Genomic DNA, 26,755 nt, shown 5'->3' with positions numbered 1-26,755 from the left:
ACCCATTGGAGGCCGGGGTGGGAGGGGAATGGGCGGTGCTTTCCTGTGCGCTGCCTGGGAGTAGGAATGGTGGCGGAGGGGTCCTTTTTGGTGGCCCGCTGCCCGGCGAAGCTCTGTGCAGGTGGTGGTGGGGAGGGGGGAGAAATGAAAGGGGGGAGGGCTAGAGAGCTTGGGGCTGGAGGGAGGGGGGAGAGGAGAGACAGGGCAGGAGGGAGAGGGAGGGGGAACAGCCGGCCCCAAGGAGCGCACAGATGTTCTGTGTGGGGTCAGTGATTCTCGCTGTCCATGGGATATGGATGGACAGTGAGAATAGTGCAGGGCACTAGAATTCATTGGTTTCTCTAATGACTTTGGGGACTAACAGGTGGCGTATACGTTTCACTCAGCATGCTGATGTGACCACAACGGGGACTGAATGTTCTCCTCCCTGCTGCAGCATCTTGTAGTACCTACTGTGTGACACAGCAGTGTTGAGTTGGTGTAGCATAGTGGTTAAGAGACTGAGCTACAAATCAGGAAGTCCTCAGTTTGAAACTCACCTTTGTCATTTATTCACTGGTGGCCTTGGGTATGGTACTCCACATCACATTTTAATACTGCCTCATATACAGTAGGGATGTGCAAAACATTTTGGGCACAGAACGATCTGTGCCCGAAATGACCAATTTCGGGTGATTCGGAGCTGAACCGAATCACCCCCGACGATTCCCGAAAAATATCGGACCCGAAACGAATCACACCTGTTTCGGGTCTGAATTTTTCGGGTGTTTCGGGTCTCCTTTTTGTGCCTCAGAAAAGTGCCAGCCTTGTCTTCTTCTCCCCCCTCTGTTTTCAGTTTGACGTCTCTTTGAATTTCCCACCTTTTTGCCTCCATTGATTTCAATGCAGAAATTGCTTTCCTGTCACTTTAATTGAAAAGGTCCTGGGGCCAAAAGAGTGGGGTGGGGTGGTAGTGCCCAATGGGTGGAGGCTACCACCCCAATTACAGAGTGATTGGGCAGAGGGCTGATTTTTGGTGATTTTTTGAGAGTTTTAGTGTCTATGGGGCAGATTGGGGCAGAAAGTGGGATCTGGGGCAGAAGAGTGGTGTGGGGTGATAGTGCCCAATGGGTGGAGGCTACAACCCAAATTCCAGGGGGATTGGGCAGAGGGCTGATTTTTTGGTGAATTTCAGAAGTTTAAGCGTTTTTAAGGTTCCCCCCCTTTAGGTATAATTGCTTCATGTTGGGGGCGGGGAAAGGGGTGGCCTAGAGTGGGGTGGGCTTGGTGGTGGTGTGGGGTAGAGGCAAGGAAGCTACCTGAATTTTTTCAAAGGATTTAGGCAGAGGGCTGATTTTTGGTGATTTTATTTGTTGGAGTTTTGTTGCTTCTGAGGTGTTCTGAGTGTGGATTCTGTGATAGCAAATGAGATTTTCGATGACACACCATGAATCCACTCTCATCTGCTATCATAGAATCTAAACCTTAAAGACATGTGAACTTCAACAATTCACCAAAAATCAGCCCTCTGCCCAAATCCTTTGAAAAAATTCAGGTAGCTTCCTTGCCCCTACCTGGCACTACCACCAACCCCACACTGCTCTAGGCCACCCCTTTCCCCCCAACGTGAAGCGATACACCCTCCATTCTACCTAATGGGGGAAAACCTTTAAAACGTGTAAACTTCAGAAATTCACCAAAAATCAGCCCTCTGCCCAATCACTCTGCAATTGGGGTGGTAGCCTCCACCCATTAGGCATTACCACCCCACCTCACTCTTTTGGCCCAGATCCCACTTTCTGCCCCCGATCTGCCCCAAAGACACTAAAACTTCAAAAAAATCACCAAAAATCAGCCCTTTGCCCAATCCCCCTGAAATTTGGGTGGTAGCCTCCACCCATTGGGCACTACCACCCCACACCACTATTTTGGCCCCAGGACCCTTTTTTTACCTGAATTGATTCAGATTCAGATTCCGGTTAATCCGAATCCGAACTGAATCAGGGGTAATTCGGGTGGGCAAAATTTGGGCACAGAACAGAACAGGGGTGTTTCGGTTCGGGTCCAAACCAAAACACAGAAAATCCGAATTGCACACCCCTAATATACAGCTCTCTGAGTGGCTTACAAATTTACAGATGATTCTGACATATTATTTATCTACTTGTAGTCCTTATACATAATGTACTTTAAGCGCTCATCTGAAGTGATATATAATTTTTTCCTTTTCATAACTGTTATATTGTTGGATAGGATTGCCAGCTATGACAAGGTATTCCTAGAGATTTTTTTCTTCAACATTTTTCATAATATCAACTGATTAATGTCTCCAGTATGCTTTTTTCTTGGAGATTGATGATTACTTCTGGAGACTCTAGACCTGTCCTGGGGGGGCTGGAAACCCTATTGTTGCCAAAAAAAAAGATGACTGTGGAGAGACATGATAGAGGTCCATAAAATCATGCATAGTGTGGAGAAAGTGGATAGAGAGAAATTCTTCCTCTCCCATAACACTAGAACCAGGGGTCATCCCATGAAATTGATTGCCAGGAAATCTAGGACCAACAAACGGAAATACTTTTTCACACAATGCAAAATCAACTTGTGGAATTCTCTGCCACAAGATGTGGTGACAGCCAACAACCTGGATGCCTTGAAGAGGGGTCTGGATAACTTCATGGAGGAGAGGTCTATCAACGGCTACTAGTTGGAGGGCTATAGGCCACTTCCAGCCTCAAAGGTAGGATGCCTCTGAGTACCAGTTGCAAGGGAGTAACAGCAGGAGGGAGGGCATGGCCTCAACTCCTGCATGTAGGCTTCCAGCAGCAGCCGATGGGCCACTGTGTGAAACAGGATGCTGGACTAGATGGGCCTTGGGCCTGATCCAGAAGGGCTGTTCTTATGTTCTTATGTTGGTCTGAATACCTATTGCCATAAATGTTAATGACTTCTAGGTTTTGACTAGGTTTTAATGTCTTCCATGGATTTTGCTTATTGTTTGTTTTCTCCTGGAAATTTTCCACACCTGGCTTTTAGTATGCATCTCCTCTGGATTGGAGGTGTGCATTCACATATTGGCTAAATGTACCCTGAAGTCCCTGCAAGCTATCAGGGAGCACTTCACACAGAATTCGTGTTTTTCATTGCACATTAGAGTGTAGCCCAATTTTTATCCACAGTAAAAAAAATGCACGTTTTGCGCCAGGTTTTTTTGAGCAACTTCAAACTTCCAGTAAAGCCCCACAGTAAACCTGTGGAAAAGCCTGCTATCTGGGAAAGCTCCTGTTGTGGCTTCTTCAGTTTGTTCAGAAAAGTACTACCCTACCATGTCTCAGCCTTTTTCTTTTTGTATTTGTGTGTTTAGAGAAGAAAGCATGTTGTGTGGAACCTTCCTTGCAGTCCTCTCTGCTAGGGTATAACATATGGTGACGAGAGACTACTGAACCCATAGATTCCTCTGCCGTTCCTGAGCAAGTTAGACCAAGTTAGAGCCAGTTATTTTAAAAACAAAAGGAAAATAATAAACACAGAAGAGCAAGGCAGAAAGAAATGGCAGCCTCTCTGAGAACACTTTAACCAGCACTTGCAAACTGGGGAGGTGTATTGTGAAATATTAATACTTTTTTAAAATGCCAGTAAGATAACAGTGGAAGGGAAGAAGAAGGCAGTCTCGCTCAGCAGTGTTGGGGCTCCTACTTATAGTCTTATGAGGAATCTGCTGTCCCCTGAAAAGCTAAGAACTTTTGATGAATCGATGGACTTGCTTAAGACTCATATTACTCCAACTCCTAGTTAAACTGTTGAGCACTTTAAATTTAACTCTCAGAAGACTGAGGAATGAGTAGGGGAGTTTGTGGCAGAACTGAAGAAGCTTTCTCAGTACTGTAATAATTATGGAGCAACTTTATCTCAGATGTTAAGGGGTAGACTGGTATTTTATAGCTGCTTCCCTCATAAACACAAAGTAATCTTATGTAGGTTTAACTACAGATTTATTCAGACCAGTTCAATTTTCTCCTTCTCCTTTCGTTCCCTTTACTTTCTGATTCCACCCCACACACTCTCCACATACAGGATCCATACTGGGACAAACTTCTAAATAACAAAACATACGAGATTTCTAGATAAAATACACCAATTGGTTTGTGAGATCAATGATGAGATGAAGAGGAGGCTCCTCTCTGAACCCTTGTTAACATTTGATCTGGAGCTGAAACTGGCCCTAGCCATAGAATCTGTAAATAAAAGTGTACAAGATTTGCAGACCTCTGCTATGAGATCTGGGTCAACAGAAAGCCTGCCTAGAAATCCTGGCCATGTTTTCCAACTAACCAAGGTGATACTGTGTATGCCCGGAATTTTGGTTCAATGTCAAGTGAGTTACAAGCCCACCTTGGCAGATGGTTGGATGGTGCACAGACTTGGAGATCATTTGTGATAACACATTACCTTGTCTTCCAACATTCCACATCTCAGTTCTGAGGAACGGTTGGAAACTGGTAGTCCATAAAAAGCCTGTCACTGACACTCAGAATGTCACTGACACCCCTTGGGGGGTGTAGATGGTATAGTCGGAAACTCAGCTGTGCCTGAAGGGGAAATAATAACTTTCCACTGACCTGGGAGAGGGGAATTGTTCATTGCCAGAAATTGCTGCTGACTCTACTCTGGGACGTCAGATGTCTACTGCAGGACTGCCTTGGAGGCATTCGGAGTGTCAGTGACAGGCTACAGCTCTTTTGAAAGATTATGCACTGTGATGTTTGCTTGTGTTCTACTGTTCATTACTGTATGAGAACTCTTAATGGGAGGGGGGATATCATAACGTGAATGACCTCTAGGAGCATTATTCAATTGATTTTGCTTGTTGTTTGTTTTGTCTTTTTGGGGCTTCCTTCGTTTGTTCAGAAGAATACTACCCTACCCTGACACAGCCCCTTTGGATATTTTTTGTGTTGTGTGCATAGGGAATAAAGTATGTTCTATGGAACTTTGCTTGCTGTCCTCTTTGCTAGGATATGACACCTGGTATCACATGAAGCTTACTCTGCACCTTGACCCAAGTCTCCTGGGTTTCGTTTTGAACCCCAATCTCCACTTCTTTCCTGAAGGCTGTAACGACAACCAGGCCTGTCCTTTGGGTGGGTCAACCAGGTCCATCTCCCCCATCCCTGCACTCCCCACAGACCCTCTGACCAGGACCAACCACCCCCACTCCCCCTTCTTTGCCGCTCCTTGTTCTTCGTGTTCAGTATCCAACTTGCAAAGCACTAAGGAAGACCATCGCCTCCCTCCTTGTTTGAGTGACGAGAGAGGCGAATGAACTTCCCGGGGCTGCAAGAGTTAGATACTAAATGAGAGGCACGCACACACCCTGATTAGGCATCAGGGCAAACATGTGCCTCTCATTCCCCACTTGTGCAGCTCTCGGAAGTTCACTCACCTCTCTCTTTGCTTGAATGAAGAGGGAGGAGAACTTCCCAGCACCATGCAAGCTGGATACCAAATGAGAGGCATGCATGCATCCTGATGCCTAATCCTAAGAAGAATTATCTACCCCTTTGAGATTCAGGACTTTCTCAAAGTGCTCTGTACTGATCAGCAAGATCATGGTCAGATCAAGCTGTAACTGCAAGATGTAACTGCAAAACTTTGTTCACTTGCAGGAATATGTCTCTGAGGGTTGTGCAGTACTCAGGGATGTATTCCTGAAAGTGAATAGCCCCTTAGGAGAGAGAAGAGAGCAGCTGACATTCCCCACAGTACTAGGACAGCTGAACAAACCCTGTAGCAATGCAAAGAGGTTGGAAACTAGTTGTGTTTATTCCTTCTTCTGTAGACCAGCAATGGGGGTGAGGGCACTTTTTGCTTTCCCCTCCTCCCTCTTAAAGGATTATTCATTTGCAGGAATATGTCTCTGAGGGTTGTGCAGCCCTCAGGGATGAATTCCTGAAAGTGAACGGTCCCTTAGGAGAGAGATGAGATAAACAAAAAATGCACCCCGCCTCCTCCACTGCTGCTGGGCTGCAAAAGAAGGAAGGAGAGCAGCTAGGCTCCAGCCATTTTGCATCCCTGCAATGCTTCTTCCATTGTCCTAGCACTGCGGGGAATGTCAACCACTCTAGATTTATCCTTTAGGACTCAATGCATGAGTGAGAGGAATTTGAATGGAACAAAAAGTGGAAGATGATGGGAGTGAGTGGAAGGAGGGAGTGCTCTGTCCCACTCAAAACAATCTATTCAGCGAATCCACAGATCTTCAGCTTCATGCTTACAACTGGACACAAGGATCTCCACACAGTTGGTGCAAAGGATTGGTGCTTTGTTGTAGAAGACAGATCAAGAGACAGTTGATTGGGGGAAAGCATAGTTTTGGGAAGTTTGAGAAATACTGGACTAGGCATTTTTGACAGTGACCCTGTTACCCATAGAGAACAGTTATCCTCAAATACCTTCAGAGGGGACAGTTTCCTTCACAGTCACTATCTGGCTTTGTTTCTCATTCTCTTCTGCAGGCTGTGCTTCTGTTGTGGGGCTAGAACATTTTCCAGGCTCTCCAAAAGTAACCCTTCATACCTAGAAGGTATGATGCCTAATACCTTAGGGTTGAAAGCCTTCCAAGATTGGCCTGGACTCTCAAGGAATTTACATGAATTTCCAGGTGACTACTGAAAGCAGTCTTGGAGATCTGAATGTCTTGATATCATGAAAAATACTGGGAAGAATACTAGGTTGTGGAGGGAGGAACCTCCAAAAATTCCTTTAGCAATAGCACTTACATTTATATACCACTCTATAGCTGGGAGCTCTCTAAGCAGTTTACAATGATTTAGCATATTGCCCCCCCAACATTCTGGGTACTCATTTTACCGACCTTGGAAGGATGGAAGGCTGATTCAACCTTGAGCCCCTTGGTCAGGATCGAACTTGTAACCTTCTGGTTACAGGGCGGCAGTTTTACCACTGCGCCACCAGGGCCTTAGTCAGAGTTGCCAACCGCAAGTCATAGAATCACTGGGCAGGACTTTGTTTCATGTAGAGCAGGAACAGATACCATCACCCCCACCAATGCAGATACTGTCCTGTGTCAGGCAGGCATCTCACATGCATGTCTGTATTCATGATAACTTCATCATTTGTAGTTTTCTCCCTCCCCTCTTTTTTTTGCATGCCACTATGTATACAGGCCTTGGAGAACTTGTCCTATACTGTATGTGATGTGGTGGGAAAGGAAGGGTGTGCCACTCCATGAATCAGAGCATTGCCCAATGGGTGTATGAAATATGAACCAGATGATTTTAGAACAAGAAAAACCACCTTTAGTTTGAAGGTGGGTTAGATGTTCTGAAACATTCTAGAGGAGCAGAGGTGTTAATAAGAAGCATTGCTTTGGTGCCTAAAAGGCTATGCAGATCTCTGCACTACAGACAGTTTTAATACTAGGTTATCTGTCATTATTATTGTTGTTGTTTATTTCTAGCATTTCTATACGGTGTGTTCTGCCATCAAAGTGGCACTTGAAGCAGTCTATGACATATTTAAATTCCAATAAAATCACAACAATAAAAGGCTTAAAGTGCTAACAGTAGCAATTAAAACACGGTCATAAAAGCATCCCTAAATGCATCATACACAGAAAGGAGATCGAGTAACCTTCAGCCAGCACTCTGTGAGGCTCTCCACACGAGCAGTGTGGAGAGCTGAAGAGGGTTTGGCAGGGATAGCGTGTTTGTGACCGCTCTACCCGCAAACAAGCACTCTGCCCACCCTGGGAGGCTAGATGGGCCGCCCACATGATTACCGGCTCCATCATGAACCCTGTAGGGGTGGCGGGGATTGGGGGCCACATGACCCCTGGAAATCCCGGGATTCTGGGGAGACCGCCAACACAGGGAGGTTTGTTGTTGCCTCCCAGTTGGGGATCTCCTCACGAGTCACTACGGTGCAGCGCGAAGCTGCGCTGTGGAAACTCACAATCAGGAAAATGGGGTTAGCGGAGCACTCACTCCGCTAACCTCATTTTAGAGGAGGGGGAATTAAGCAGGCTAGCCACCAGGCCCATCCATGAGCCTGGTGGTTCTCACAACTGCTGGAAAGCGGGCTGGGCTTCCCACTTTCCAGCAGTTGTGAGAATAGCCACAATGGCTTAAGAACAAGAACAACCCTGCTGGATCAGGCCCAAGACCCATCTAGTCCAGCATCCTGCTTCACACAGTGGCCCACCAGATGCCACTGGAAACCTATAGGCAGGAGTTGAGGGCATGCCCTCTCTCCTGCTGTTACTCCCTTGCAACTGGTACTCAGAGGCATCCTGCCTTTGAGGCTGGAGGTGGCCTATAGCCCTCCGACTAGTAGCCGCCCCTCCGTGAAGTTATCCAAACCCCTCTTAAAGCCATCCAAGTTGTTGGCTGTCACCATATCTTGTGGCAGAGAATTCTTCCTGGAGAAGCAGGTTTTAACCGGGCAATGGAGGGGTGGCTAAATTTCCTTCCAAAGGCAGCATATCCCAAAAAGAGAAGGTGTAACTCTGTGCCCTTCATGGTCCTTCCTTCTGCAAAAACTGAATCAAGGAGCAATGTTTCCCCTGCAGATTTAAAGATTTGGGGCAAAACATGTGTAAGGAGATGATCATTAAGACACGCAGGCATCAGTGTTCCCTCTAACAGGGATTCCCAGATGTTGTTCACTACAACTTCCAGCATTCCCAGCTGCAATGGCCTTTGGCTGGGGATTCTGGGCATTGTAGTCAACAACATCTGGGAATTCCTGTTAGAGTGAACATTGCATGAAGGCCCCAAGTTCATGCAGGGCTTTAAAGGTAATAATAAGTACTTGGAATTGGGCCCATAGCTACATAGGTGGCCCATTCATTTTAGTCAGAGTAGGAGTAATATATACTGTATTTATTTACTATATTGGCACACTATTTCAAACACAATGTTGCTCAAAGCAGTTATGCGATCCGCCTCTATCATGAGACATGCTGCCGCATTTTTGTGCTGAGTGCAGCTTCTGAACTGTCTTCAAAGAGAGCCCCGTGTAGAGCTCTTTGCAACCATCAGTATGTAAAGTTGTCACGTGGATGTCTGAGTAAAGCCATATCCTGTCTGAGAGCAAGCAGGGTGCAGGAGAACACCAAGGCTACACAACTCGAAGAAAGTGGCAGGGCACAAATTGAGCTGGTGTACGTGCCACATTTATCTCCAGGGCCAGCCACTAGAGGTCAGTCCCTAAACCAACAGAAGCTGGATCTGAATGAAGAAACTCAGGGCCTTCACAGAGGAAGAGAGAGCAGTTCAGTTGTTTGAGAACCAGGTACACTGTACCCAGGGGGAGGAGGAACAGGAGAATGTTGGCTAGGCTAGCCCCCAGCACTGGCACATTTGGTAACGGCAGCACTTGCTGTTCCTGGGCCAGAGGCAAATGCTGAACCTGGGGACAGCCCACCCCCACCCACCCCGGCCAGGCCTGTAGCCACCTTGTGGCATGATGTGTACCTGCCACATCAAAAAATTCTCTTTCCTCCCCAGGCTCACTGACTGTTTTCACTGAACATTTTATAACCTGCCTCCCCTGACTTCTGCAATCCCACCCCTCCATTTTTTTTGAGGCTACAGGCCTACCCCCACCCAATGATTTGGCAAGCAGAGTGGTCAGCATTCACAGGGGGAAATGTCTGTCCAGGCCCAGCATTTGCTTCTGTAGAGAAGCGCTGGAGGCAAGGACCGCAGAGGGTGTGGCTACAGGGCATGGTGGCACGAGGGAGTGGGACTAGGTGGTAGGCTCTCTTCCCCCTCTACCCAGGTAGAGTAGACCCAGTTATCAAACAACTGAACAGGGACCAGATTGATACATGGGAAATCTCATTGATGTATTGTAGAAAAGAGCCCCATATAGGTGGCTGAAGACTGTTTGCACTGGCATTCATTCCAGAAAACAGGATTGTTCAGTGGGTACATCTGAGCAAAACGGCCAGCTATGGAAAACGTGCCTGCTTTTGCTCAGCTGACAGATGCAGCTCCTGGTGTGCTGGGGCTCCCCCCGCCACAGTCCTGTAGTGGCCCCCCTGTCAGACATGCCAAGAACACGAATACTCGATTTGGATGCCTGCCTGCCTAGAACAAATAAATACTAGCAATGTCATGAAAAGCTGTTTAGTGTGTTGCAGTGATTAAATCTATAATTATATAATCATTAGGCACAGCCGTGTGTTCAGGAGGTGTTTTTTCCGCCAAGGTGCTTCAGGCATTAAAAAGAAAATAAAAAAAATCACAGCAATAAAACTGCAAGATGAAAACCTGAGATGGAAAACAATTATTGCAGCTCCTAGTTCATGAGCGTAAACCATCTGAGACACTCTGTGATATTCTGCTATATTAATGTGAGATAAGCAGATTGAACATCTCTGAGTACTAGGTATGAATATTAGACCTCAGAATTTAGCAATAATTACACACAAAGGCATTAGGGTTCAGATGATGTCATGCTTTATTTACCTGTCATGTTCTGAAATACCCTGTTATCCAGTCTCCAAAACGACAAGGGCCAGAATCTTTCCTTTAAAACAAATGAAATAATGGTTCTAAATGAACTATGACTTTCTACAAATCAACCAGCACCAAGATTACAAACAGCAACACAGGGCATAAATCAAACAACCAAAACACACATTATTATTTTTTAAAGCATATTGAATATTACTGTAAATGAGAGCCATTGTGGCATAGTGGTTAGTGTTGGACTTAAACTAGCAAGGCCCAAATTCAAATTTTGGTTCTGCTATGAAGTTCACAGGATGATGTTGAGCCAGTCCCACTCTCTCACTCCAGCCTACCTCACAGGTGGGCTGTTGTGAGGATGAAATGGATTACACAAACTGTAAGCTGACTCCTGAGCTCATTGGACAAAGGGGAAATATAAAATAACTAGCCTACCCACACAGAGGTCTGTGCGCTTTTTGGGGCCGGCTGTTCCCTCCTGCCCCACTCTCTCTTTTCCTCCCTTCTGCTCCACTCTCTCTGCCCCACACTCTCTTGCCCTCCCTCCCCCTCCTTCCTGCCTGCTCCACTTTCTTGCCCTCCCTACCCCTCCACTCTCTCTTGCCCCCTCCCCCTCCTGCCCCACAATTTCTTGCCCTCCCTCCCCCTGCCCTCTCCCTCCCCCTGCCCCTTCCCTCCTGCTCCCCTCTCTCTTGCTCCTGCCCTCCTCTCCTCCTCCCTCCTGCCCCCTCTCCCTCCCTCCTGCTCCCCTCTTGCCCCCTCCCACCCCACACTCTCTTGCCCTCCCTCCCCCTGCCCCCTCCCTCCTGCTCCCCTTTCTCTTGTCCTCCCTCCCCTTCCATTCCTCTCCCCCCCCCACTGTGCATCTTACCTCAGTGGGTGGTGAACAGGGAACCTCCTACCGGGCGGCGAAGTCCAACTGCCCATTTCGCTCCCACCCCGGCCTCCAATGGGAGCCCGGGGCTTCGCGCTGTCGCCTGTTTCCCACTCACCCCTCTCGCTGGCACCTCCTCCAGACATCCTTCCACCCGCTCCCACTCCCGGCGGCCAGGCCAGGCTGTGCCGCTGCCTTGTCCTATCCCGGGATGGCCTGACTTGGCCAGGCCGTCCCGCCGCCTCCCGGTGGCCAGCTGAGCCCGCCTCCTCAGGCTGTTTTGCGGCCCGCCGCCAATACCATCCACTGCCATTTTTTCTTACCCACAACTCTCGTCCTTCGGCGGTGGAACTCTCACATGTCACAAGAATTCCTCCACCAAATCCAGGACACACATGCCGGCTAAGAGAATTAAATATATAGATATGCAAATACATACACAGGATACCAGGTGGTTAAAAAAATCTATGAATACCTGCCAAAATTATATTTACATATAGTTGTATTTTGATGTTCAATATTTATGTAATGTATTTTTAAAAAATTTAGTATATTTATATGCTGCCCTTCAATATGAAAAGATCTCAGGGAGGCTAATGAACCATAAAACAACAGAATAAAAACAGACAACAATATGCACAGAATAAAACTGCAGATAACACTGGCAGCAGAAACCATTGAACAAACATTATATCTTGACATGTAAATGATAGCAAATGGAAGTGTCAGACTGGGAGAATAACCAACCAAAAGCAGTCCAATACCATAAAAAGTATGTATATGCGTTTTATATATTTGATTGTATCATTATTTATACTGCAATCATTGATTGATTGATTAAGTGCCGTCAAGTTGGTGTCGACTCCTAGTGACCACATAGATAGATTCTCTCCAGGATGATCTGTCTTCAGATCTTTAAGGTCTCTCAGTGGTACATTCATTGCTGTCAAAATCGAGTCCATCCACCTTGCTGCTGGTCATCCTCTTCTTTTTCCTTCAACTTTCCCCAGCATTATAGACTTCTCAAGGGAGATGGGTCTTCGCATAATGTGTCCGCATTATGTGTCCACATTAATGATGCAATCATTAGTGACAATATATATCACTTCATTCATTCATTCATTCATTCATTCATTCATTCATTTCTTTATCATATTTGTACATCATCCTAAAAATCCATCTCTGGAAAGTTTACAGCAAAATAAAACAAACTAAAACAGAAAACCAAACCTTAAAACAATTTAAAATCACAACTCTGGTTAAAAAGCTTGGGTGAATAAATTGAATTAAAAAAGACTTTTTAAAAGTTGTCAGAGTGGTTTTAATTTATTGTGTCTGTCTTTCATTCATATTGTGGCTTGTTTGCTTTTCTGTGTTGCTGTTGGTTCGTTTTATCCCCTTGTGTGTGACTTCCCTCAGACTTTGCCTGTTAAAAGTTTTGACTATCATCTCTCCTTTCCTGAGGGTGTACTGTCGTGCAGTATCTTTCAGGATATGAGAGAGAGAGAGAGATTGAGAGAGAGAGAGAGAGAGATTGGATTCAGATTAAACAAAGCCACTTATATTGATCTATGTTACAGCACTAAAACATTGTCAAGGATTACTTATTGCTTCTGTGATGCATAGCATAGTGTTTATTTTGGTCTTTGACCAGCATAGCTTGATGCAATTTTTAATCATCCAAATAAACACCCCACCCAGACTAATTATTGCTATGGTGATTTTATCCTAAATCTTGTGTCACAATTATGTTCTGTGATTTAGTGGATTGTTTAGGAAACTCTTCATAAAGATGTGTCCTGTTTAACATTTGACCTTCTCACTGAAGCTATCTGAGGTGGTAGATCCATAACAAAGCTTCAATTAGAATGCATTCCTATGTTCTGCTCAGGCAGAAGAGAGGAAATGTGACACCTGATGATGTGCACAAACTGCTTGGAGTGGTGCAGTCTACCACCTGTTCTCTTGACCCTTGTCCAGCATTACTGTCTGGGAGCAGGGTTTATTATTGATTGATTTATTGATTTGATTTGATTTATATATTGCCTTTCCAAAATGGCTCAGGGCGGTTTACATTAAAACAAAGCTAAAATCAATTAACTATTAAAATCTAAAACTTTAAAAACATAAAACCTATTATTAAAACAATTAAAACAGTTTTTAAAACCCCAGAAAACCAGGCCAAACCTTTACAGTTTAAAAACAGTTTAAAAATCCTAGAAGGCCAGGCCAAACAGATAAGTCTTAAGGGCTCTCCTGAAGGCCAATAATGAACTCAGATTACGGATTTCTGCCGGGAGTGCCTTCCATAGCCCAGGAGAGCTACAGAGAAGGCCCTCCTCTGAGTCGCCACCAGACGTGTTGGTGGTAACTGAAGACAGACTTCCTCAGATAACCTTAATGTGCAATGGGGATCGTGTAAAAGAAAGCGCTCTCTAAGATATCTCGGACCCAAGCCGTTCAGGGCTTTAAAGGTAATAAGCAGCACTTTGTATTTTCCCTGGAAACATATTGGCAGCCAGTGCAACTGTTTTTGTTGTAGAAGGCCTGATAGATATTATAAATGTTTCTCTGAGGGAGGAGAGGATGCCTTCCTGTCTCAAAGAGGTAACCATTAGACCTGTCTTCAACCTTCCATGGTTGGGCAAGGTCATTGAGAGGGTGGTGGCTTCCAAGCTCCAGACAGTCTTGGAAGAAACTGATTATCTAGACCCATTTCAAACTGGTTTTCATGCAGGCTATGGGGTGGAGACTGCCTTGGTTAGCCTGGTGGATGCTCTCCAATGGGAAATTGATAGTGTGACTGTTGGTCCTTTAGGATCTCTAGGCAATTTTTGATTCTGTCAACCACAGTATCCTTCTGGAGCGTCTTAGAGGGTTGGAAGTGAGAAGTACTGCTTTGTTCCACTCCTACCTCTCAGGCAGATTTCATATGGTGTGCCTTGGAGAATGCTGGAGTGAAAGAAAGACTGGTGGAGTGAAATAAATATTGGATGAGAATATGTTAAATTGTGTGTTGAAATGTTTCTGCTAATGCATATTTGCATAAATATACCTGTTTTCCATTCTTACGAGTTCCGTTGCTGTTTGTGCCCCCAAGAACCCATGTGTTAAAAATACTGCTTCATGGGATGTGTGTGTGTGTGTGTGTGTGTGTGTGTGTGTGTGTAGGGGGATGATGCTTAACTTGCAGTGGGGTGGTGGCGGGATGGGGCCTCCAAAAGCCTTTAGGTCCAGGCTCCAAAATTACCTAAGTGCACCTCTGGCCCCATTGCCCATTGAGATAGTCTGGAGAGGTTTGTCTGCAGTTGCCACCAGCTCATCTGGTGACTACACAGGGACAGGCTTTCTCTCTTGCTGCTCCAATACTCTGGAATGCACTCCCTGCTGAAATCAGAGCTTCCCCATCTCTGACAACTTTTAAAATGTCTCTAAAGACACATTTTCTCACCCAAGCCTTTTAACTAGACTTGTAGTTTTAAATTGTTTTAGGTTTTTATTTTTTGTTTCAGTTTGATTTATGTTGTTGTAAGCCACCCAGAGATGGAAGTCTGGGGTGATGTAAAAATATAATACATACATACATACATACATACATATTATTATTATTATTTTGCATTTATATCCCACTCTTCCTCCAAGGAGCCCAGAGCGGTGTACTACATACTTGAGTTTCTCCTCACAACAACCCTGTGAAGTAGGTTAGGCTAAGAGAGAGAAGTGACTGGCCCAGAGTCACCCAGCTAGTTTCATGGCTGAATGGGGATTTGAACTCGGGTCTCCCCGGTCCTAGTCCAGCACTCTAACCACTACACCACGCTGGCTCCTACACACTACATACATACATACAATAAAATAAACACGTTAAGAATACAACTTTTTAAAAAATGAGCTGGAGTATATATAAAATACCCTTTATTTAACTTCATTCATATTACAAAGAGCTAGCATAGCCATATTTATTATGCCTGGCTGTAGCCTAGGCCTTCTTGAATAATATTCTCATGCAGACAATAGGTATGGGTCCCCAGTTCTACTATGCAGAATGGCAAGCTATGAAATGCAATGTCTGCAGTCCGGGAAAAGACTATAGTTCTCAGCACACCCTGTGCATTTCCCAGGACTACAGAGAAAAAAGGAAAAACAGCCACACAGGAATAATATTAAAACAATGCTTCGGAAGAGGCTGCTACTTCACTGTGCTTGAATGAAAATTAAAACAGTGACAACCTGTCTGTTGATACAAACAGGAGATCCTGTGCTCACACTGCTAGCAAAACCGCGGAGTCTTTACAGCAGTGCCCCTGCTTCCAGGTCTGCAGTAGTGGTGCTGCAAGTCCCCCATTGCTGTTAGGACTGTGCCTCATGTCAGCCAGTGTAAACTATATTGAGCAAGATAGGCCAATGGTCCGACTTAGTACAAGGCAGCAATGACACAGGGCCTGAGAGGAAGTCAATTGGCTGGTGGGGAAGGTGGGACAAGGAGGAGCACCCGTTAAAGTGAAGTCTGTCATGGCAGCTCCTCCCACTTTCCTTATTGATGATTGGTCGGTGGGGACGTTCCCCAGAAAAAGGGGGCTATGGGGTTGCTCAGCAGTGTCTTGTGCCCTGCTGCCAACAGTTGCAAATGAGTGATGGGCCACTCATGGGTGGGCCCTTGATCCAGGGCCCCACTTGGCCCATCTGTGGTGCCAGCCATGCTTCAGATCAAACCAAGAGATCGGGCAGCCCTAATCCTGGTCCACTGAATTCACTTGATGTTTGTCTCTTGTTATCCATGGATATCCAAGGTATGTGACTAGAGATGGATCCAGAGCCTTTGTATTAAATGAGGAAGGGCCTTGAGCTACTTTAGCAAAATGCAGAAATCCATCGTCTCAAGAATGAATGTCTCACAGTGGCAGCACTATGACTTCTATGGGGAATGGCCAGCTAGCAGCCCACAACTGGATTAAGCCCCAAAGTTAGTTTGCCTGGCTTTCTGGAGGCTAACTTTTAATTTTATTTATTTATTTATTTAAAGTATGTCTCGCCCATCCCTCCAGCATACTGCTGCTTGGGCCGGCTTACAATAAAAGTGACAAAATGTTTGCTCATACATTTAGTTGCAAGAGAAAGAACAACATGGGTTTAATTTGCAAGAGACAGAGATATTGCATGTGACTGAGGTATTGCAGACAGAGATAGTGCATGTGAGGCCATACCTATGCTTGGTGTGCTCCATAACTTGTGAAATCCTTACCATGACATTTTATCATAGAATGGTCCATTTCTATGGCAAAGTACACTACCTCCACTCCATTTCAGTGCCCCCCCCGCCATTTTATTTATTATTTAGCACATTTTTATAGTGTCCCATATACAAATTTATGAGAAGTTTACAATTTTAAAACACAAACATTAAAACATTAAATTAATTCAAACTGTTTAAAATATAGATAAAAATAACATTACAACTTTAAAACTTATGGACTAAAAGCCAGTTTGGTTTTCAGATGTTTCTTTAAAACATCTAGAGATAGGGGTGGGTGCATCTAATTTTGCTCGGGAGTGCATTCAAAGTCCTGGGGCATCCTTAGAAAAGGCCCAGTTTTGGGTCACCACCAAACAAGCTGGTGGCAACAGCAACTGGAACTCCCCTGATGATCTTAATAGGTCCCGAGGTTCATGAATTATGGGTAATAGCCAGCACAGAGGTTTAGCGAGGTTCCTGGTGACCAGGGGACAAAGTTAGGCAGGGGGCCCCCAACACCGAAACCACACACTCTTCATCTGTGATAAAGGTACAGTGTGCCATCAAGTTGATTTCAACTCCTGGCGCCCACAGAGCCCTGTGGTTTTCTTTGGTAGAATACAGGAGGGGTTTCCCATTGCCTCCTCCCACGCAGTATGAGATGATGCCTTTCAGCATCTTCCTATATTGCTGCTGCCCGATATAGGTGTTTCCCATAGTCTGAGAAACATACCAGCAGGGATTCAAACCGGCAACCTTCTGCTTGTTAGTCAAGCATTTCCCCACTGTGCCACTTAAGGTGATGCCCCCCATTAATTGCCACTGGGGGGGGGCTGTGCCACTGCTGCACTGCTACCCCCACCGCCACCCCCACCCCCGCCGCTATTTCACTTCTTCTCCACCAGGAGAACGGTGGTGGCAGACTGCCCTGGGGACCCTTGGGGGCTTCTCAAACCATGTGGGCCCAGGTGCAGTTGTTGTCCAATAGAAGCTATGCCCCTGACCCAGCACTTTACATTTTGCTTGGAAACATATTGGCAGCCAGTGTAGATCTTTTAGAATGGGACTAATGTGGTCTCTTTGGGTAGATACTCTAGGCTACTGGTTCCCAACCTATAATAAATTGTAGCAGGGGGTGATGGGAGTTGTAGTTCATCAACATCTGCAGTACCACAAGCTTGGGACCCCTGCTCTAGGCTATTGCAATGAATGAGAGACCTGGACACGCTTCTGGTATCCCTCCAGTCCTCCCTCTTGCCTGGTGCAAGTTATCTGACCTCAGTGCTCCATGGAATGGATGTCCCTTCTTTCTCTGCCACCACACAGGGGGGCCCCTCAGTCGTATGCTCACTGGCTGCAGTACACCAGGCATGACTTGCAATGGGAGGCTTGGACATTCCTCCCCCTCTCACACAGAGCTGTCTCACTCCTTATCCTAGCCGGGATGTTCCTCAAGCTCTGGAGCGTGGGAAACCTGTGGGCTGGGACCCTCCGGAGGAGAGCAGCAGCTGGCGGCACATATGGAAGGTGTGCATTCTTGGCCTCTTCTAACTAGTAGTGGCTGACAAATTGCCTGTGTTTGTAGTTTAGGGCAAGCCAGGGATGGAAGAGGGCTCCACAGCATCCCTTGCCAATCTCTTCCTATGCGATACCTGCAACTGCACTGGTGGGAGAGATATTGTGCCCAGAAACAAAACTGTACACAGATATTTGCACTGCCAAAGGCTGAAAGGAGGGCACCAAGCACATTTGTGTGTACAAACAGCAGAATAGAAACCATCAGCTTGCCTGATGTCCCCAAAGCCTTCTGGGAATAAAAAGGATTTTGGCCATCTTCCCTGTTGTGTCAGGTAGTCTCTTTATTGACAATATTCAGCACTTACCACATTGTGGGCACAATCCAGCCGCAGTTTAAAAAATGCATACCTCTCCCATTAGAATCCCTAATGAGTGAATGAGATTGCTGGCAAATGAGATCTTCAGGAGAGTTAGTGCATCATATTCCATTTTCCAGAGACGTTTATGTTCGGTGAGGGCACCACATTGCACCTTCCCTGTGGTGTTGCTATCTATAGATGTGAAATGTCCTCTCTAGTCTAGAGAATCCTGTGCTGTTATTTCAGTGTTAAGCCTTAGAAAAACATTAAACACCTACCAGACCTAAATAGTGCTTAACTGAAGGTTTTTCTTGTTGTCATTGCTATTTTACTTGGCTGCTATTTTTATTGGCTGCCATAAGAGTCCTGCTGGATCTGAACAAATAGCTCATGGGCAAAAACCTTCTTCTATTTGTCACCAGCATCTGGAGGTATACTGCCTCTGAACATGTAGGCTCTCTTTAGCTATTATGGCTAATAGCTGTTGATTGGAAGACTTCTACCCTGGTTTTATTCATTATGCAAGTTTTTAATTTTATTTTTTGGTAATGGATGGTTGGCTTTCAGCAGTCAATGAAAGCAGCAGCAGCAGCAGAAATATGATGTTACACTGTCTTGATCACTCCATCGTAGAGTGGTGGTTGATAAATGTAATTACTAAACAGAAAGATAGATCAATGGGACTTTAAATTACTTCATTTTGGCTGGATCATTCCCCAGTATCTGGCACTTACCCAGTTACAACCTTCCCCTCTGTATCTGTTAGCATGGTTGATTCAAGCAGAAAAATGTGTTTGAGGTTTTGAAGCTAGCTTGGTAGACAACAAAAGAGGACTTCACAAGTAGAGGTCAAGATGACTCCGGCTCAGACAAGAGAATACGAACTGAAGAGTTATTGAATTAAGTGGGTTTTCTTGGATGCAGCTATCCAAAAAATCAGGATAAACAAACTATTCCATCATCCTCAGGAGACCTTTCTAAATGTTCTCTTTAGCTAAGATGCAAAGCCTCCCAAGTTAAAAAATGAGACATTTACATTGCTACTCGGGAGGTCTGTCAGCAGAGCGCAATGTAAATCCCTTGCATGAAAACCAGTAGTGCAGGTGGAGGAATTTCTAAGCATTTTCTTCACCAATGCAATTAATAGGGCCACCAAGCTACAAAACATTGTTAAACTCTCCCTTTCCCATACACGCACACCGGTAAGGGATATAATGCAAAACATGTTTGAGTGTTTGCTGTTTAGCTTACAAACTGCTGATTTGAATTTTGGACTGAGCAAGATGGCCAGTACTTTGGTGGACTTGGGTTTCCCAGACTTGTTGGTACATAAAAGGAGGCTTGAGGAGTTGAGGTTTTCCACCATTTCCCCCCTAGAGTCTTTTCTCTGTCACTGTTACTTTTTAAAAGGTTATTGATTGTGCAGAATTATTGGCAGCTACTTTGAGGACCTGTTATCAGGTAGAAATTGTGCAAGATAAAATGACATTAACTAATAAATCTGGTCTGGGTCCTGAGGAGTATGCTGCTCTTGAACCCTTATTTGTGGGCAAGGAAGGCATTTATACTCAGAATGGTCAGAGATGCTCTTACCCCTGGACTTTACCCCTGGGACCAAAGTCCAGGGCCTCCACACCCCCTGGGGCCCCCCCAATCCTCTTTAGTCTGTTCTGGGTGGTGTGGTTTGTGCCCTCAAGAACCTGCATGCTAAAAAAATGTTGCTTAACTTGCAGCGGGGGGGGGGGGCCTCCAAAGGCCTTTAGGTCCAGGCTTCAAAATTACCTAGGTGCACCTCTGAGAATGGTGCTTGAAGGCTGCTTTAACAGCCAGTAATCAGACAAATGCACAAAAAGCCCACAGAAGAAAACTAACGTTGCAGTTGCAAACTATCTACAACATGGCTGGTGGGATAGAAAAGTAGAGACGGGTTCAGAAGAGTCAGGAAGTGGGCTGTTGCAATCTCTTGTAAAGAAAAAGTCATATCACAATATAGCAAGCATACCTCCTAGGCAAAACTTCTTGTACTTTTCTCCTTGCCTTCTCCAAACAGAAAGTGAGGCTTTGCTTCATGCATCCCCTTCCTCAGTATTATTTATTCATTCATTAAGAATATTTATATGCTTTTCACACACACACACACACACACACACACACAATTGTTTACATAGCAGCATTAATCACAATGTTGTTCCCTATCTCAAAGGGGCTACGATCTAAAAAGAAACACAAGGGAGACATCAACAGCAGCACTCGAGAGAGACTATGTTGGGCTGAATGATTGCTACCCCCTATCAACTATAAGGGAGCCACCACGTTAAAAAAAAAAGATGGCTCTTTGTAAGATTGGCTGAGACATGGAGCAAGGCCTTCTCTGTAATGGCACCCACCCTTTGGAACTCTCAGCTGGAGAAGGTGTTTCACTAAGCCACTTCCCTACATCTGTTTCTCCAAAAGGGGGCAACATTTTCATTCACAAGAGATTTCCTGTTATGAATATTGTTACTGCTGTTCTTCCAGCATATTTTAAACAAAGTGATTATCTTTTAATAAAGTTTATTTAAATTGCTCATCTTCAGTTGTTTTGAGGATTTTTAATAGTTGGGGTTTTTTTTTGTATGGCATGCATGTTTCTTTTAAGAGATGCATATACTCATTAAAATTATGTACTTGATGCTACATCTGCCATGTTTCCACCAGCGTTCCAGGTACGTGGGGGAAAGTATCACTCCAAAAGTGGAGTGAACAGGCCCCAAGGTGCAGCCCATCTCTCAAGTGTCTCCCTGTGTTCGAAGAAACAGTTCTCCCCTGCACACTTTTTGCATGCTCTCCAGGGAGCACTGATGGAAACATGACAAGCATGCTTGCTATGATAAGGTGTGAGCTGGCCCTTATTTTCTTCTGTCAAAGCTTGGAAGGTATGACTTGTGTCTATAAAACTCTGTAATTGGTGGGAGGTCAAGACTTTCTTGTTACTGCTCCTGCTGTGCTTAAGTGGGAAGCCTGACCCTCTGACACTTATCTTTTTAAAATTTTGAAACCAGCTGGTAAATGGAAGCTTTCAGATTCACACATGTCAGGTTTCAGAAGAAGGATTCTGTTTTTTTTTAAAGGAAGCAATTTGCACCTTGGAAAACGCATATAGGTCAATTTCTACGTTGCTGTTGGCTGGCACTGTAAACTTATTAGGTCGTTTGCATAAAAACTGACAAACCTTCAATTTTATGATGTTTACATAGGAAGCTATTGCAGCAGTCACTGCGCGAGGCTCATTATGAGTAATCATGGCAAGCTCAATTGACTTACAGTTAAAGAGAACATGCCATATATGGTGGGAGTGAGCACTGTAAAAACATGGTAACATCAAGGACAAGGGCGGAATGCACAGAAACGGCTTTGGAGAACAAATCACAGCATTTAGGGTAATATAGAGATGAGGGGCATAACTTCCTACTGGGAAGCTCCCCTGAGCTAACTCCATTGAAATGATCAGGAGTGAGTTGGGTCAAAATACCATTTAGCTCTTGACCATTTATTTCAATAGAGCATACATGAGAACATTAAGCAGTACCACTCCCACCCACCAATTCTCCCCTTATAAATGTCAGCCCTGTCCCACATTTCCATTACCTTGGCAAATGCAGGTTTGAAAATACACATTTGCCAATGAAATCTGATAAAGGGATAGAGAGAGATATGATGGCTTATTATATATGTACAAAGCACACTCCTGCGGCAGCTAAGCTTTCACAAAAAACATGGAGAAGAAAAAGCAATAAAAGTTACAAGGGGAAATGTTTTTTGCTGATAAAGAACCAAGTTGATGACAAAAGCCCCTCAAGAAAGATAACCTTGAGGCGCACCTGTATATAAAGATTAAACAACAACCTGTGCATGGAGATTTATAGAGCTTATCGAGTGCCTGAGTTCTACTATTTACATTTGTAAAACTCAACTTTATTATTGGTTTCTCTCTGTTAATATTCCATACCGAAACCCATATGTGCAATGAAAAAAAAAAATCACCTCAGAAACGATTGCATTTATCTTGCAGATTTTACAAAAGCATTTTATGAATTGGTGACTATAAAAGATAAGCAAAACCGAATATTTCTGTGTGTGTGTGTGTGTGCGTACGCGCACGTGCGCTACCAAGCTTCAATAAACTTCCTGTTTGGGGTTCCTGCCTGGAACTGCAAAAACAGGAAGTTGTCAAGCCCTTGGCAGCATACCGTACATGACCAGTTAACTGTGTTCAGTTTGGCATGTTACAAGTTTTGCAGGGCTGATATACATGAAATTCCACTCAGATCTTTTTCTTTTTTAAACAAGTTTAAAATAAATGATAGACAAGAACCAATCATCTTTTAAGGAACAAGAGAAATGAATAGAATTGTGCACCCATGGCCACCCAAAGCAATTACAGCATTGCACTAGACCAGACTTACTGTTTGTATACTCTTTGTTCATGCAAAACATGTGTGCCACATGATTGTGATGATGCTTCAGAACGAAGGCATACATCCACAGAGCCTGTGGCAGGATCCATCACAACAATACTAGAATGCCAGACACCACAGATCTACAGAGCTGGACCCACACTCTACAGCTCTGTATCTAGCTCACCCTCCAGTACAATACTGCTTGGGGTGGCTCACAATAGTAAAACAATAAAAGTAATATAAAATTTCAAACAGTAAAACAAATAAAAATGAGTGCATAATAAAATAAATTTAAACAAATGCAGTTAGAAATTAAAAACCCATCTGACTGTAGTAAAAGACATTATAAGGCCTCTCTAAGCAAGAAAGTTTTAAGATATTTTTCTTAGAACCCTAAGGGAGGGAGCATGGTGAAGCTCTTCTGGGAGGTCAGTCCAGAACAGAAGGGCCACAGCTGAGATGGCCCTGTCTCTTGTCCCTGCTAGCTAGGGAATCAGCCATATGTGACACAGGACTGCAGACAAAGCCAGCAAGAATCAGATCTCTGAATCCCAACCACATGTCAGCAAAGAATGCCACAGAATCATAGAATGGGATGCCAGGTTTCATCCAAAAGGCTGATGGGGCAGTTGATTATTTGGGGCAGGTGAAGGGTAGGGTTTGCTTAACTTAGTAGGTAAGCTGGCAGATGTTCTTGTGGTGGATGCAGCTAAAGTGCCAACCACTGCTCTGGAGAGATGATTAAGATCTGTTACTGTTCAATTTAATATTTTTTTTTAAATCCCTACACACCCACACCCACATGCTAATTGCTTTGGACTCTTCAAGTTGCACACGAGCACAGAATGAGCACAAATGAGAAGACAATTTCACTATTGTTAAATCAAATGGGAGATGTAATTTTTCAGGCATAGGCAACATGTCAAGTGGGTGCTTTGTGTGGGCGTTCACTGGAGAGTTTAGACTGTAAGTGGGAAGAGATGCCGTTTGGACTTACAACACTGTTGGGGAAACAGAAATATTAACTCCAGACAACAGACTCAAATGGAACAATTAACTTATTGTCAGGAAGGCAATAAAAAGCATCTTCATTAAGGGATGCTGTGAAACGATATCATTTTCAGATATATTAGTAGCCCACTAGTAAGAATCACATTACAATCTACAGATGGCTTAGCTTTAGGAAAGTTTTTGATGAACCCCAAAGGTTTTCTAGCTCAGAAGCTTGGGGTTTTTTTGGTTGTTGTTCTGGTTTTTATTAGAGAAATAGTTATCCCAATTAAAAATGAACAGATGGAGAAGGAAGATGGGGGAAACCCACACATTGACAAATAGACTTTGCCAGATATATCCCAATGCAAGTCAACAGTCCAATGTCTGGGGCTGATAGTCACCCATAAAAGTGGGGTTAGGAATTGACTATTTCCCCCCTGCCACCTGGGTGGTATTTTCTTGAATTGGTCTTAACATTGTGCAAAGGGCAGTTTAAACTAGGAGTGTGTAAGGAAAAAACCCATTTCATAACTCCATTCATTACTGCTGTTAAAACTGCATTAGCTGAGGTATTCATGCACTGAAACCATGTTTGTTTTCCTGTGAATTTCTCATTCTCATTTCTCATTGAATACAATAGGAGAATTTGTCACAGTTCTCCTGCTGCTGCTCATGTCTTTGTTTTCCAGCCAACTGGCATGAAATATATGGGCATTCTATGGGCATTCTTCAAGGCCCACCCCTCCAAAGGACCAAACCTGCCAGATCTGAGACCAAGAGGCCTCATTTTAGAGACAAAATGTGCACAGATACACATCTTAACTAATATTTAAATGAAGCATAACTTTAAAAAAAACCAAAACTCTATAGGTATGGTAGAGAGACATCTGGGTGGCCACACCTGGGCACCGGGCTCAAGCACCAGACTGTGGCAGGTTGGAGGAGTGTCCAGGGAAGCAGCTTTAGCTAAAGGCTTCCGCACCAGAGTTTGGCACCAGAGCATGGCAGAAGAGCAAGCAAATAGGCTGCTGTTAGTACCAGAGTTTGGCTGGGCAGTGTAAGCAGCCAAGTTGACAGAGTTCAGTAGGATGGAAGGGCCAGAAGTCCTCCTGTTTAAGTCTAGGTTTGGAATAAGGAAGTGTCCCTAGGGCATAGTTGGAAACACTTGGGGTTGTGCATAGTTGCTTTCTCTCAGTTCAAGAGACTGGTCTATAAAATTCTAGGCATTGCACAGCTGCTCTCTCCCATGGCTTGGCTCTGAGATGTCAAAGCTAGTCTGACAAACGCTAGAGTTCATTACTTCTTTTCTCAAGAAAAAGAGAGTCCATGGAAAAGAGAGTTCCCACAGAGTCCATGGCTGCAAATGAATTCATCACCTCCTCATGCCCAGGAAGCTGGACAAGAAGGATTGGTCCCAGCCAGATGCTGCCCCCCATCTGGCAAGGTCGAGCTCGTTAGGACTGAGTTAGATGCAGTGTATATGTACTCACAAAACCAGGGGTGGGTGCTTAGGCAGGCAGGCAGGCAGGCAGGCAAAGGGGTATTAGCTCAAGCCATTGTTTGTAAATAATCAAAGGAGGCAGAGGACAGATATTTGGCGGGCATTTCCCACAGTTCAGCAGTCAGCAATCCAGAAAGAGAGAAGGAAGACAAGGTTCACCTATTAGCCATCTCCTACACATGGAGCAACCTAAAGGAGAGAGGAGAAGCCATTGCTTGGCATATTGCTCATTTCCTAATGCACAGCAATCCCAAAGAGAGGGGAGACAGCCATTGGCTGGAATGTGCCCCTCGCTGTAATTACAGAGACTGACTGGGGCAAGGCTGCTGAAACTTACATGAGTATTAAGTTGGACAGGATGGCCCTTTGAGTCCAGTGCAGTGCCTGGATGGGGCACTCTCTTCATCTCATAGGGCAGTGCAGGCTATTCCCAAAAGGGGCAGATTGCCTAAGGAATGCCAGCTGCTCCCCCAACTCAGATGTCAGCCTAGAACAATGTGGCATTGTGATATTCTCTCCTCAAAGACTCCTATTCACTGGCTGGTGGACAGAAAAGGAGCTCCTGGGCCACAAGAATAAATTCGAGCTGGAACAGCATCTGTGGCCCCAGGAAGTCAGCTGTCCATGTTGATAGTTTGATGGGGTCCATCAGATAGTGCTTCACGATGTTCTCTGTGACATCTGTCTTGCAGCTGCTGGCTCCACATCCAACCACCGGCCCAATGACCTGTGCCTAGATAGCCTGCCCTTCTGTGATCCAACCAGGCGCAGGCCTTGTAGAGGTGGGGTGGTGATGCTACTGTTGCTGCTGGGAGGGCTGCTAAGCTAAGCCTCCTCCCCCTCTTCCTTACCTCCATTCCCAACTCCTTCTCTAAACTGCCTGAGGCTGTACGAGTCTAGAGGTCCGTAGTAATGAAGCAGGCGCCAGGTTTAGCTGTCAGTGTTAGCTGGGAAGCATCAAACCAGATCAGGCTGATCAATCTTCTCAAGAGCATGGAGACATTTTCTGAAAGCAGACAGAAGGCAGGGCACCACGAAGGCTGCAGGTCAAAAGGCACAAGCTCTCAATCTTTACAAGTCTTCCCAATCTGTATGTTTGGTGAAGAGCACTAGGCAGAGTGTATTTAAAAGAAAAGGTGTTATCCCTCTGCAAGGGCATGCAGAAAACTAACATCTTCTCAGAATTCTTCTGGTTATCTCCAGTTCTATCTTCAACAACAGAGTGATAGATATCCACCATGCAAGAAATTTTGCTCATATTCCTGCAGAAAGATTTTTTCCTCAATGAGTATCAGGTAAATGGAAAGGCAGGACATCAGTCTGTCTTACCCTGCAAAAGATCTAGGCTAGGGATTTTCTA

This window comes from Hemicordylus capensis, chromosome 3 (assembly GCF_027244095.1).
Source record: "Hemicordylus capensis ecotype Gifberg chromosome 3, rHemCap1.1.pri, whole genome shotgun sequence".
Taxonomy (NCBI): Eukaryota; Metazoa; Chordata; class Lepidosauria; order Squamata; family Cordylidae; genus Hemicordylus; species Hemicordylus capensis.
This window is presented reverse-complemented; position numbering follows the sequence as displayed.